The sequence below is a fragment of the Somniosus microcephalus genome, chromosome 12 (genome assembly GCF_052327205.1).
Source record: "Somniosus microcephalus isolate GS21.2 chromosome 12, FLI_Smic_1.0, whole genome shotgun sequence".
NCBI classification, from domain to species: domain Eukaryota; kingdom Metazoa; phylum Chordata; class Chondrichthyes; order Squaliformes; family Somniosidae; genus Somniosus; species Somniosus microcephalus.
Window position 1 is genome coordinate 87613022 of NC_140998.1, and position 14844 is coordinate 87627865.

Sequence of the window (14844 nt, forward strand, 5' to 3'; positions counted from 1 at the left end):
GAGAATCGGACGTAGAGGTCAGTTCGTCCAATTCAAGGCTCTTCCAATTCTCTAGTCATTTCATGAAAATTGGAAGTGGTGAGAATTGGGCATGCTGAACTCCACACCTAATTGTCTGATCCATACTCCCGCCCATGGATGGTCCTTATTAGGAGTCTATCCTTGCAAATTATACCCTCACATGTTTTCAATTGGCCTAACATCTTTCACTGTGAAACAAATGGCTTTTTTGCCTTTTGTTCAGTTTAATTTTCCAGACTTTTTTTTGCACCAGAGCTTAAGACAGAACAGCTCTCATATCTTGAAAAAGAAAAAGCTCCCAGATAGTTACTTCTTGTAGAACGGGGCCACACAAACCAGAAGGTCTCAAGCTGATTTCTGGATGGTGCCGAGTTGGCTGAAGTCAATAGAGGTGGTACACTTGGCTCAGCCAAGGCAGAAAAAAAATCAGCCTCGGATCCTGCTCCTATTAAGCTCTCCACAGATCTTTACTGGTAAGTGCATGTGTGCGGACATCAGGTGAGATGAAATTGAGCTGGGCTCTGGTGCTTTTCACTGTTGAAAAACCTGCTAACCCTCACTGTCTAGACTCACGGTAAAGAAGGGCTACTTGGTGAGGTATTGGAAGGTACCAGCATTGGTGGAACCATGCGATACGACTTAGCACCAACAAGAAAGCAGGAGCGAAAAATTAGAGACTTACGCAAAATACCATAGGGCCACTAGGGGCTGTGAAACCATACAAGTTAGGAGAAGAGGGGTGAAAATTGGAAAACTATTTTTTTTAACTTTCTATCTGTTCTTCTCCCCTCCCACCATAGACAACAATATTTGCCTTCAGTATTTTTTAAACATTGGATCTATTTCCTAACGCTGCTTTCACACACTGATTAAATTACTTTTTGAAGAGAACTTGTCCTGCCACTTCCACTTTAGGACTGGCTGAGTAGCTGATATATTTCCTACTTCATCCCCTGCTTCTGAAATAATTCAATTTGCACAGACACATGTTGCTTCTCGTGCTTCATCACAGCATCACAATACAGGGTTATAGCTAAACTAATGACTCAGCCAAGCAGTCAAATGGAAAATATTTCATTTGATAAGCAATGCTGCACCTGGATACTCAAGTAACAGAGTATTTGGTGACAGCCCTCTAGTATTCCATGGCCAAATTATTTCGAGTGCACATTTCCTGCTGAACAACTACATCTCACCATGAGCACATGAATATAAAATATTATATACAGAGCTTCTCTCTAATCTAACACAATTTCCGAGTAATACTTTAGTAATGACACTGTAAAAGAAAAAGAGGTTAATACCCTCCAGTCAATGCCAGATCATACAGCACCGAGACAGTGAAACTCTCCCAACAACATTGGAAGTGAAAGTTATAATGTTTTTTTTTCAATGAGGAGCATATTCAGCATTATAGACAATAAATAGCAGACAATAAATATAAGGCTGTAACCTAATTTACAAATTCAGCAAATATTGATAAATTATTTTGCACTTAACGCTTGCAGTTCATGATGACACCTGAACCTTTGTAAATAGATTATAGCCGTTACTAAATAAGCAGAACTATCCTCAAGGCTATTTTTCTGAAGCTGCTTTTAACAATTAGACATTTATGTATTCTGGTGATGTCAGGGTTGTGAGCATTATTGATGTTCCTGGATGAGACTGTCAGTGGATAATCTTCCACTGCCTCGTGACCCACTCCTGCATCATAGCCAAATAAAAAGGAACAGCATGTATACAATGTCAGTTGTAATCTGTTTAAGTCCTTACTATTTCAGGAAAACAAAAGTAATCCACATCTATGCTAGTTGCATTTAGTTAAGAGTGTTGTGTCTCATCATTTGAGAGTAGTCACCGAAAGTGTGTGTGCGATATACTTGTTTTTAAAGATCAGTTGGACTATAGCTTACTTCTGCCCTATTCACCTTATTCAGTGCAGAAAAATCCAACTTCTACACAAATTTAGACAAGTCTGAAATATAAACAGAAAATGCTGAAAATACCCAGCAGCTAATGTCCTTTAGGGAAGGAAATCTGCCGTCCTTACCTGGTCTGGCCTGTGTGTGGCTCCAGACTCACAACAATGTGGTTGACTCTTAACTGCCCTCTGAAATGGCCTAGCAAGCCACTCAGTTGTAACTAACCGCTACGAAACATAATAAGAATGAAACTGGACGGACCACCCGGCATCAACCTTGGCACCGGCTACGGACACGGCAACGGCACACCCAGCCCAGTCGACCCTGCAAACTCCTCCTCACCAACATCTGGGGACTTGTGCCAAAATTGGGAGAGCTTTCCCACAGACTAGTCAAGCAACAGCCTGACATAGTCATACTCACAGAATCATACCTTTCAGCCAATGTCCCAAACTCCTCCATCACCATCCCTGGGTATGTCCTGTCCCACCGGCAGGACAGATCCACCAGAGGTGGCAGCACAGTGGTATACAATCAGGAAGGAGTGGCCCTGGGAGTCCTCAACATTGACCCTGAACACCATGAAGTCTCATGGCTTCAGGTCAAGCATGGGCAAGGAAACCTCCTGCTGATTACCACCTACCGCCCTCCCTCAGTTGATGAATCAGTACTCCTCCATGTTGAACACCACTTGGAAGAAGCACTGAGTATAGCAAGGGCACAGAATGTACTCTGGGTGGGGGACTTCAATGTCCATCACCAAGAGTGGTTCAGTAACACCACTACTGACCGAACTGGTCGAGTCCTGAAGGACATAGCTGCCAGACTGGGCCTGTGGCAGGAGGTGAGAGAACCAACATGAGAGAAAAACCTACCTGACCTCATCCTCACCAATCTACCTGTTGCAGATGCATCTGTCCGTGACAGTATTGGTAGCAGTGACCACCGCACAGTCCTTGTGGAGACAAAGTCCCGTCTTCATACTGAGGACACCCTCCATCGTGTTGTGTGGCACTACCACCGTGCTAAATGGGATAGATTCAGAACAGATCTAGCAGCTCAAAACTAGGCATCCATGAGGTGCTGTGGGCCATCAGCAGCAGCAGAATTGTATTCCACCACAATCTGTAACCTCATGGCCCGGCATATCCCTCACTCTACCATTACCACCAAGCCAGGGACCAACCCTGGTTCAATAAGAAGTGCAGAAGAGCATGCCAAGAGCAGCACCAGGCTTACCTAAAAATGAGGTGCCAACCTGGGGAAGCTGCAATACAGGACTACATGCATGCTAAAAAGCAGAAGCTATGGACAGGGCTAAGTGATCCCACAATCAACAGATCAGATCAAAGTTCTGCAGTCCTGCCACATCCAGTCGTGAATGGTGGTGGACCATTAAACAACTAACAGGAGGAGGAGGCTCCATGAATATTCCCATCCTCAATGATGGTGGAGCCCAGCACGTGAGTGCAGAAGACAAGGCTGAAGCGTTTTAAACCATCTTCAGCCAGAAGTGCCGAGTGGATGATCCATATCGGCCTACTCCCGAGGTTCCCACAATCACAGAAGCCAGGCTTCAGCCAATTCGATTCACTCCACGTGATATCAAGAAACAGCTGAGCGCACTGGACACAGCAAAGACTATGGGACCCGACAACATCCCGGCTGTCGTGCTGAAGACTTGTGCTCCAGAACTAGCTGCGCCTCTAGCCAAGCTGTTCCAGTACAGCTACAACACTGGCATCTATCCGACAATGTGGAAAACTGCCCAGGTATGTCCTGTCCACAAAAACAGGACAAATCCAACCCGGCCAATTACCGCTCCATCAGTCAACTCTCAATCATCAGCAAAGTGATGGAAGGTGTCATCGACAGTGCTATCAAGTGGCACTTACTCACCAATAACCTGCTCACTGATGCCCAGATTGGGTTCCGCCAAGACAACTCTGCTCCTTACCTCATTACAGCCTTGGTCCAAACATTGACAAAGGAGCTGAATTCCAGAGGTGAGGTGAGAGTGACTGCCCTTGACATCAAGGCAGCTTTTGACCGAGTATGGCATCAAGGAGCCCTAGTAAAACTGAAGTCAATGGGAATCAGGGGGAAAATGCTCCACTGGCTGGAGTCAAACCTAGCACAAAGGAAGATGGTTGTGGTGATTGAAGGACAATCATCACAGCCCCAGGACATCACTGCAGGAGTTCCTCAGGGCAGTGTCCTAGGCCCAACCACCTTCAGCTGCTTCATCAATGACCTTCCCTCCAACATAAGGTTAGAAATGGGGATGTTCGCTGATGACTGCACAATGTTCAGCGCCATTCACAACTCCTCAGATAATGAAGCAGTCCATGCCCGCATGCAACAAGACCTGGATGACATTCAGGCTTGGGCTGATAAGTGGCAGGTAACATTCGCGCCACAGAAGTGTCAGGCAATGACTATCTCCAACAAGCGAGAGTCTAACCACCGCCTCTGGACATTCAACAGCATTCCCAGTGCCGAATCCCCCACCATCAACATCCTGGGAGGGTCACCATTGACCAGAAACTTAACTGGACCAGTTCCACAAATGCTGTGGCAACAGGTCAGAGGCTAGGTATTCTGCGGCGAGTGTCTCACCTCCTAACTCCCCAAAGCCTTTCCACCATCTACAAGGCACAAGTAAGGAGTGTGATGGAATACTCTCCACTTGCCTGAATGAGTGCAACTGCAACAACACTCAAGAAGCTCGACACCATCCAGGACAAAGCAGCCTGCTTGATTGGCACCCCATCCACCACCTTAAACATTCAGTCCCTCCACCACCGGCGTACTGTGGCTGCAGTGTGTACCATCTACAAGGTGCACTGCAGCAACTCGCCAAGGCTTCTTCGGCAGCACCTCCCAAACCCGCGACCTCATCCAGCTAGAAGGACAAGGGGAGCAGGCGCATGGGAACACCACCACCTCCAAGTTCCCCTCCAAGTTACACACCATCCTGACTTAGAAGTATATCGTCGATCCTTCATCATTGCTGGGTCAAAATCCTGGAACTCCCTACCTAACAGCACTGTGGGAGTACCTTCACCACACAGACTGCAACGGTTCAAGAAGACGGCTCACCACCACCTTCTCAAGGGCAACTAGGGATGAGCAATAAATGGCCAGCGACACCCACATCCCATTGTCTTGTTTTACACACTTTGTATAAAAATAATAAATTGCAGGACAACTGAGTATTACAGTTTCACTCTTTTATTAAGCATTAGGTCTGTGATCTTACTCATAGCAGCACCAGTGGGGGAAGCCTGGCATTAGGACCCCTAGCCTGGGTCTTCAAAACAATAGTAGTCCTTACCGATGCCTGCAGGCCAATGACAACTCAGCATGTGATCACGTGAATATAATAGGTATTCCTTACAGATGCCTGCGGGCCAATGATAATTCAATATGCAAATGTTACATCCCCTTTCTTTTAAAAGAAAAATGTTATGCATTACTTTTAAACCTTTCTTTTACATAATGTTCTCGGTAGCATAAACATATAAGTAAACTCAGCATTTAACTAGCACTGAAAACATCTCACCATTTCAATAACGATGTACAGGTTTTTTTTTAGGGCAGCGATCCGCCTACACCCTTTGACAGTTCACAAGTCAAGGATAACTCTAGGCTTGACCTCTTGTCCCGACCTTGTGTGGTATGAAACTGAGCATGCTCCTGAATCGGTCAACAATTCAGGTTCAGGTTTAGGTTCAGGTAAGTATTATGTGTTTTGTGTATTGCTCTGTTCATCACACTCTGTTGAACTGATCCTCTCGTCGGAATGACGGTGTTGTTCCTTGGTGTTCAGGAGGTGCCTGCGATTGTGGTGGTACACCTGTCCTTCTGGGGTGCGGACGTGATACGATCGCTCAGTGTCAGCTGGCTGGATGACAACTGCTGGCTTCCAGTAGTCATGCTCCTGGATTCTGACGGATTCTCCATTGTGCAGCGGCGGCAGTAGTCTAGCTGACCTGTCATAGTATCTCTTTTGGTGTTGCTGTCTCTGTACACATTTTGCATGCTCTTGCTTGCAACTGATGACCTCTGGCTGCAGCTGCTGGTTGGTGCTTGGAAGGATTGAGCGAAGTCTGTGGCTCATCAACAGCTGTGCTGGTGACTTGAAGTTGTCAACTGGAGTGTTGCGGTACTCAAGGAGACTGATGTAGGGGTCTCTTTTGTCCGCTTTGGCTTTGTCCATGAGTGTTTTTGCAATCTGGACAGTTTTTTCAGCAAGGCCATTACTTTGAGGGTAATGTGGGCTTGATGTGACATGTGTGAAATCCCATGCCTTGGCAAACGACTCGAACTCTTTTGATTTGTATTGGGGGCCATTGTCTGAGACTAAAGTCTCTACCATGCCATGCCTGGCAAAGGCTACCTTTAGCTTGTGGATCACAGCTGCAGATGTGGTGCTGTGAAGCTTGTCCAGTTCAAAAAATCTGCTGTAGTAATCAACAGTCACTATGTAGTCCTCGTTGTTCCATGTGAACAGATCCGTTGCCGCGACCTGCCAGGACCTGTCTGGGATACAGTGAGGCATCATGGGCTCTTTGACATTTGATGGGCGGCGTTCTAGACAAATGGAACATTTTCCGACAATGTCCTCAATGTGTTTGCACATTCCGGGCCAAAACATAATGTCACGTGCTCTTTGTTTGCATTTTTCCATGCCCATATGTCCAGCATGAATTTTTGTCAACATCTCTTCTCTGAGACTGGTCGGAATGATGATTTTCTCCCCTTTGAAGATGATTCTGTTGATTTGTGACAGTTCGTCTCTGTGGATCCAGAATTAGATATGCTCTGAGGGCATTTCCTCCTTTCCTTAGGCCATCCTTCATGTATGACTTTGCTCAGCAGTGTGGGTTGTGCATCTTTCTCTGTTCCTGCTCGGATCTCCTTCAGTTTTGAGTCACTCACAGGTAAGCTGTTGTACACCATGTGCACCTGCACATCCATGCCTTCATGAGGCTGCTGTCCTGGTAGCTAAGAGACTTTCTGGAGAACATGTCTGCGACAGGAATGTCTTTGCCTGACGATGAATGATTGTGAAGTCGTACTTCTGTAGCTGAAGGATCATTCTCTGTAGCCTTGGTGGGGCTGCGGCTAGTGGTTTCCTCATGATTGACTCGAGGGGCTTGTGGTCGGATTCCACAATGACTTGTCGGCCATAGATGTACTGGTGGAAACGATTACATCCAAACAGAATTGCATATAGCTCTTTCTTGATTTGAGCATAGTTGATTTCACTGTCTGTGAGAGATCTGGAAGCGTAGCCGATGGGCTTTCCTTCTTGCAGTAATACTGCACCTAGTCCGTACTTTGACGCATCCACTTGTAGTCTGAGCTCTTTGTTGGGGTCGAAGTAGGCAAGAACTGGTCCTGGTTCTCTGGTGATTAGGTCTTTCATTATCTGAAATGCTGTGTCATGTTGTTTGTCCCACAGGAACTCATTGAATTGTTTGAGCAACTGACGCATGGGTGCGTTGATTTCGGAGAGGCTCGGGGCAAACTTGGCTGAGTGGTTAACCATGCCTAGTACTGTCTCTAGCTCTGTGCGGTTCTTCGGCGGCTCCATCTTCTTGATGGCGGAGATTTTCTCTGGATCCGGCTTAATGCCATCAGTTGAGAGGCGATGCCAAAATAACTGATCTCGGTGGATCCGATTATGCTTTTCTCGGGGTTGGGCCGGATACCTTTCTCCCGTGATCTTTGTAGCATCGCACGGAGGCTCCTGTCATGTTCCTCTCTATTCCTGCCATAGATGAGGATGTCGTCTACGATTGCGACTACTCCATCGAGGCCTTCATAGGTTTTGTCGATCTTCCACTGGAATTCATCCTGAGCTGAGATAAGACCAAATGGTAAACGCAGAAATCGGTAGCGTCCAAATGGTGTGTTGAACGTTGTTAGCTTAGATGACTCTTCTGTGAGCTTGATAGTCCTGTATCCTGATCGTGCGTCCATTACACTGAAGTAACGTGGTCCCACCAGTTTGGGTGTGATGTCATCTAGCGTTGGTAGAGGGTAGTGTGGGTGTTTGATAGCCTTGTTCAAATCTCTGGGGTTGAGACAGACTCTGAGCTTGCCTGCTGTACGTGGTTTCTCAACCACTACTAACGCGTTGACCCACTCTGTCGGTTCTGTTTCCTGGACGATGATTTCTGTAATCTCCATGCTCTGCAGCTCCTCCTTCAGGCAACTACGTAGAGCAAGGGATATCCTTCTCGGTGGGCAAACCACAGGGGTTACTGCTGGGTCTAGGTGAATAGTGCATTCACCTGGGAATAGTCCGATTCCTTTGAAAACGTCAGTGAACTCCTCCATGACTGTCTGCTTCTCAACTGGTGCTGTCAATGATAGCACTAGCTTGATGAGGTCCATGTCTAAACATGCCTTTAGACCTAGCACTGAAGGTGCTCGAGTGTCAACAATGTAAAAGTCCAACATAATTTCGCTTTCTTTGTACTTGCATTTCATCACGCATGTGCCTTTTACAATGAGCTGCTGACCCTCATAGCTGGTCAGTCTGTGTGAGGTGGGCTGTAGCTCACACTCATCCTTCAAGCTGTGATACTCACTCAGAGGAATTACATTAACTTGAGCTCCAGTGTCTAGTTTAAACGTAAACTCTGTGCCCTGTTTTCCTATCTCAATATCTGCAAAGGCTTGCTCAGTCTCTGAAATCTGTTTTTTCTGTGACACAGAATCAATAAACAGTTCCTCTGCAGTTGGCTCTCTATCTGGCATTTGGCTGTCACTCACTATGTGTACTGCTAATCCAAAAACAGTCCTGCAAACTTTAGCAAAGTGGTTCCGTTTACCACATTTAGCACATTGCCTTCCTTTGGCAGGGCAGTGCTCCTTTTCCCCATGCACCTTGTTTCCACAATATCCACAGTTTTTGAAGTGTTTATGTCTGTGTCGCTCATTTTTAGAACTCTCTCTGTTCTTTCTGTTCTGAAACACGCTCTCTGGGCGGTGTTCTTTGGTGTGTGTCTATTAACTGTGTGCACTGTCTGTTCACGTGAGCTGCTCGTGGCACCGGTTATGGTTTTCAACTGTGCTTGGGCTATCTCGTGCGATCTAGTTATGTCCATAACTTTGTCCAGCGTTAGCCCGGACCCAACATTCAAAAGTTTCTCTCTCACTTTAGCTGAATGTATTCCAAACACGATGCAGTCTCTGACCATCTCATCTTTATCTGCATTTTCACAGTCTTTTACCAGCAGTTTTAACTCAATCACGAACTGTTCAAACGACTCACTAGCTCCTTCTACTTTCTTCTGAAACTTGTACCTAGCGAATATCGTATTTGTCCTGGGCATCACATATGATTCAAAATGGTCAAAATAACTTTTTAGTACCTTTGCTTCATCCGCGGTGAGAGACCATGTGTTAAAAATGTCTCTCCCTTTTTCTCTGATCCACAGGAGTAGGTAGCTGCATCTTTCTTCCTCCCCTTTGCTTTTCAGCGGACCCGAGAACATCAACTCCATGTGTTGCTTGAACTTGCGCCATTCTCTAGGTAAGTTCAAAGATTCCCAATCCATTCGAGGCGAGGGAGCTCCAACAATGTCCATTTACAATCCCACTTCTGACACCACCTCTTGTTTTACACACTTTGTATAAAAATAATAAATTGCAGGACAATGGAGTATTACAGTTTAACTCTTTTATTAAGCATTAGGTCTGTGATCTTACTCATAGCAGCACCAGTGGGGGAAGCCTGGCATTAGAACCCCTAGCCTGGGTCTTCAAAACAATAGTAGTCCTTACAGATGCCTGCAGGCCAATGACAACTCAGCATGTGATCACGTGAATATAATAGGTATTCCTTACAGATGCCTGCGGGCCAATGATAATTCAATATGCAAATGTTACACCCATAAGTGAATAAAAAAAAGTCATGCAGCATCTGTGGAGAGAGAAGCAGAGTTAATGGCCCCAATATTAGCTCGGAGGCAGTGAGAGGGGTGGGGGGGCTATTTTGCAGTCAGGAAACCCGGAAGAATGGGTTTCCCTCAGGTCCTGCAGAATTTAGCGGCAGGCAGATTGAAAGGCTGGCTGTCCAGCAGGTAGGCCTTCGGCACCTGGCTGCAACCAGGGAGTGGAGAGCAGGGAGGGAGGGACCAGGCAGGCCAGGGTGGGGGTGGCGGGGGGGGCGATCAAAGGTCAGAGGGGACAATCGGCAGCGCAGTGTGGGGGCGGATCGGAGACATCGTGGGGGGGGAGCGGATCGGAGGTGTCGTGGGGGATGAGAGGGGAGATCAAAGGGCGGAGGGGAGATCGGAGGCATTAGTGGAGGGGAGGGGTGTTAAAGGCCAGAGGGCAGATCAGAGGCGTTGGTGGAGGGGAGGGGAGATCAAAGGCCGGAGGGCAGATCAGAGGCATCTGGATGGTAGGGGGCAGGGGCGGGGGGGAATCGGAGGCGTCGGTGGAGGGGAGGGGAGATCGGAGGCTGAAGGCGAGTAGAGTAGAGGAGGGAGGGAGGGATCAGAAAAACCAGGGGGAGGTGCGAGATCGTGGGTCGGAGGAAGATTGTGGAGCGGGGGCGAGGGAGGGGGCTGGCTCCAATCATGGGGCGGGGTTGTAAGCAGGTAAGCTGGATCCAGCAGGTAAGCGGAAAGACTCTTACCTGATGGATCCTACAGTTCTCGTCTCCCTTTAGCTGCCAGGTTTCCCGAGGTTCATGAAACCTGATTGGCCATGGTTCAATTTAAAATGGAGATAAAATCTGAGGCACGTAGCCTCATTAAAATATTTAAATGAGCGACTAGGTTCCTGGGAGCGGGTTGCTCGTCCACCCCCTGTCCCGCCTCCATTAAAACTGGAAATATGTGGGTTCATGGCGAGTTGGGGTCGGGTTTGAGATTTTTAACATTTTAACATCCCACCTGACCCAAACCTACCCATATTTGGGGGTTACAATTCCCCTCAATGTTTCAGGTCTGCGACGCTTCATCAGAACTGGAAAAAGTTACAGATATAATTGGTTTTAAGCCACTGTAGAGGCAGGGAAAGGAGGGAGGGGAGGAAAGAACAAAAGGGAAGATCTGTGATGGGGGGATGGCAGGAGAGATTAAATGACAAAAGGGATGAAGGTGCAAGATGAAAGGAGATGGTAATGTGACAAGTAAAGAAACAAAAGATGGGTCTAGAGGAGGTGTAAATGGCAATAGCAGAACCATTACCAGCACCTGTTGTCCGAAAAAATAGGTGCAGTGGTTATGATTGGAAATTGTTGTCGAGTTTGGAAGGTTGTAAAGTACCTAACTGAAAGCTGAGGCACTGTTCCTCGAGCTTCCATTGAGCTTCATTGGAACAGTGTAGGACAGAGGTCAAAGATGTCAGAGTGGGAGTGGTGTGGAGAAGTAAAATGACAAGATACCGGAAGCTCAGGTACCCACTTGTGGACTGAACAGAGGTGTTCAGCAAAGTGATCACCCAATCTGCGTTTGGTCTCCCCAATGTAGAGAAGACCTCATCGTGAGCAGTGAATACAGTATACTAAATTAAAAGTGTACAAGAAAATTGCTGTTTCACCCGGAAGGAATGTTTGGGGCCCTGGACGGTGAGAAGGGAGGAGGTGAAAGGGCAGGTGTTGCATCTCCTGCACTTGCATGGGAAGGGGAGCAGGTGATGGAAGAGTAGACCAGGATGTTGCGGAGGGAACGGTCCCTTCGGAATGCTGAAAGGGAAGGGGAGGACATGACATGTTTGGTGATGGCATCGCGGTGGAGGTGGCAGAAATGGCAGAAATGTCGAAGGATGATTCTATGAATGTGGAGGCTGATGGGGTGGAAGGTGAGGACAAGGGAACCCTATTGTGGTTCCGGGAGGGAGGGGCAGGTGTGAGGGCAGAAGTGTGGGAAATGGGACGGGCACAGTCGAGGGCCCTGTCAACCACAGTGGAGGGAAATTCCCGGTTGAGGAAAAAGGAAGACATATCGGAAGCATTAGTGTGGAAGGCGGTATCGTCAGAACAGATGCGATGGAGATGGAGGAACTTGGAGAATGGAATAGAATCCTTACAGGAAGCGGGGTGGGAGGAAGTGTGATCAATATAGCTGTAGGAGTCAGTGGACTTATAGCAGACATTGATTGACAGCCTATCTCCAGAAATGGAGATAGAGAAGCTGAGGAAGGGAATGGAAGACTCAGAAAGCAGAGAGTTGGGATAAATGGTTCATTCTCAGACTGGCAATCAGTAACTAGTGGTGTTCCGCAGGGGTCAGTGCTGGGTCCCCAACTCTTTACAATCTATATTAACGATTTGGAGGAGGGGACCGAGTGTAACATATCAAAGTTTGCAGATGATACAAAGATGGGAGGGAAAGTACTGAGTGAGGAGGACATAAAAAAGCTGCAAAGGGACATAGACAGGCTAAGTAAGTGGGCAGAGATTTGGCAGATGGAATACAATACTGGAAAGTGTGAAGTTATGCACTTTGGCAGGAAAAATCATAGAGCAAGTTATTATCTTAATGGCAAGAAACTGGAAAGTACTGTAGTACAAAGGGATCTGGGGGTCCATAGAAACATAGAAACATAGAAGATAGGAGCAGGAGTAGGCCATTCAGCCCTTCGAGCCTGCTCCGCCATTCAATGAGATCATGGCTGATCACCCAAATTCAGTACCCTGTCCCTGCCTTCTCCCCATATCCCTTGATCCCTTTAGCCTTAAGAAATATATCCAACTCTTTTTTGAATATATTTAATGAACTGGCCTCCACCGCCCTCTGTGGCAGAGAATTCCACAGGTTCACCACTCTCTGGGTGAAGAAATCCCTCCTCATTTCAGTCCTAAATGGCTTACCCCTTATCCTTAGACTATGACCCCTAGTTCTGGACTCCCCGGCCATCAGAAACATCCTTCCTGCATCTAGTCTGTCCAGGCCTGACAGAATTTTATAAGTTTCGATGAGATCCCCTCTCAATCTTCTAAACTCCAGTGAGTATAAGCCCAATCGACACAATCTCTCCTCATACGTCATTCCTGCCATCCCAGGTATCAGCCTGGTGAATCTTCGCTGCACTCCTTCCATGGCAAGAACGTCCTTCCTCAGGTAAGGTGACCAAAACTGCACACAGTACTCAAGGTGCAGTCTCACCAAGGCCCTGTACAACTTTAGCAAGACATCCTTGTTCCTGTACTCGAACCCTCTTGCTACGAAGGCCAACATACCATTTGCCTTCTTAACCGCCTGCTGCACCTGCATGCTTACCTTCAGCGACTGGTGCACAAGAACACCCAGGTCTCTTTGCACTTCCCCTTCTCCCAATCTATTGCCATTCAAATAATAATCTGCCTTCCTGTTTGTGCCACCAAAGTGGATAACCTCACATTTATCCACATTATAGTGCATTTGCCATGTTTCTGCCCAATCACCCAATCTGTCCAAATCATACTGGAGTTTCACGACATCCTCCTCACAGCATACCCTCCCACCAAGCTTTGTGTCATCTGCAAATTTGGAGATATTACATCCAATTCCCTCGTCCAGATCATTAATATATATTGTGAACAGCTGGGGTCCTAGGACCGATCCTTGCGGTACCCCACTAGTCACTGCCTGCCACTCGGAAAACGGCCTGTTTATTCCAACTCTTTGCTTTCTGTCCGCCAATCAGTTCTCTATCCAAGTCAATACCTTGCCCCCAATCCCATGTGCCTTAATTTTGCACGCTAATCTCTTATGTGGGACCTTATCGAAAGCCTTCTGAAAGTCCAAATACACCACATCCACTGGTTCTCCCTTATCTATTTTACCAGTTACATCCTCAAAAAATTCCAGTAGATTAGTCAAGCATGATTTACCTTTTGTAAATCCATGTTGACTTTGTCCGATCCTGTCACTGCTTACCAAGTGCTCTGCTATTACATCTTTTATAATAGATTCTAGCATTTTCCCCACTACCTGGTGCACGAAACTCAAAAAGTTAGTATGCAGGTGCAGCAAGTGATCAAGAAGGCCAATGGAATGTTGGCTTTTATTGCTAGGGGAATAGAATATAAAAACAGGGAGGTATTGCTGCAGTTGTACAAGGTATTGGTGAGACCGCACCTGGAATACTGCATACAGTTTTGGTGTCCATACTTAAGAAAATACATACTTGCTCTCGAGTCAGTACAAAGAAGGTTCACTCGGTTAATCCCAGGGATGAGGGGGTGGTCATATGAGGAGAGGTTGAGTAGATTGGGACTCTGCTCATTGGAGTTCAGAAGAATGAGAAGCGATCTTATTGAAACATATAAGATTGTGAAGGGGCTTGATCGGGTGGATGCGGTGAGGATGTTCCCAATGATGGGTGAAACTAGAACTAGGGGGCATAATCTTAGAATAAGGGGCTGCTCTTTCAAAACTGAGATGAGGAGAAACTTCTTCACTCAGAGGGTGGTAGGTTTGTGGAATTTGCTGCCCCAGAAAGCTGTGGAAGCTACATCATTAAATAAATTTAAAACAGAAATAGATAGTTTCCTAGAAGTAAAGGGAATTAAGGGTTACGGGGAGCGGGCAGGAAATTGGACATGAGTCTAGGTTCGGAATGGTCATGGCCCTGTGGGTAGTGGAGTGGGCCCAGGGGCCGTGTAGCCTGGTTCTGCTCCTACTTCTTGTGTTCTAATTCTGTGTTAGATTTCAGGAGATGGTTTTATTCCTTTTCCTGGCTGGGGTGGAGATCGCCTTTACAGAAGGTAAGTACTGTAGAAAATATAGGGACAGAGTGATCTCCTGGACGAGTTTCGATCGCCTAGATGGGTCGGAGAGGAGTTTCCCAGGTTTTTTCTCCCAAATTGGCCATTGGGTTTTTTATCTGGTTTTTCACCTCTCCCGGGAGATCACATGGGTTCAGGTGGATGGAGAGTGATAGA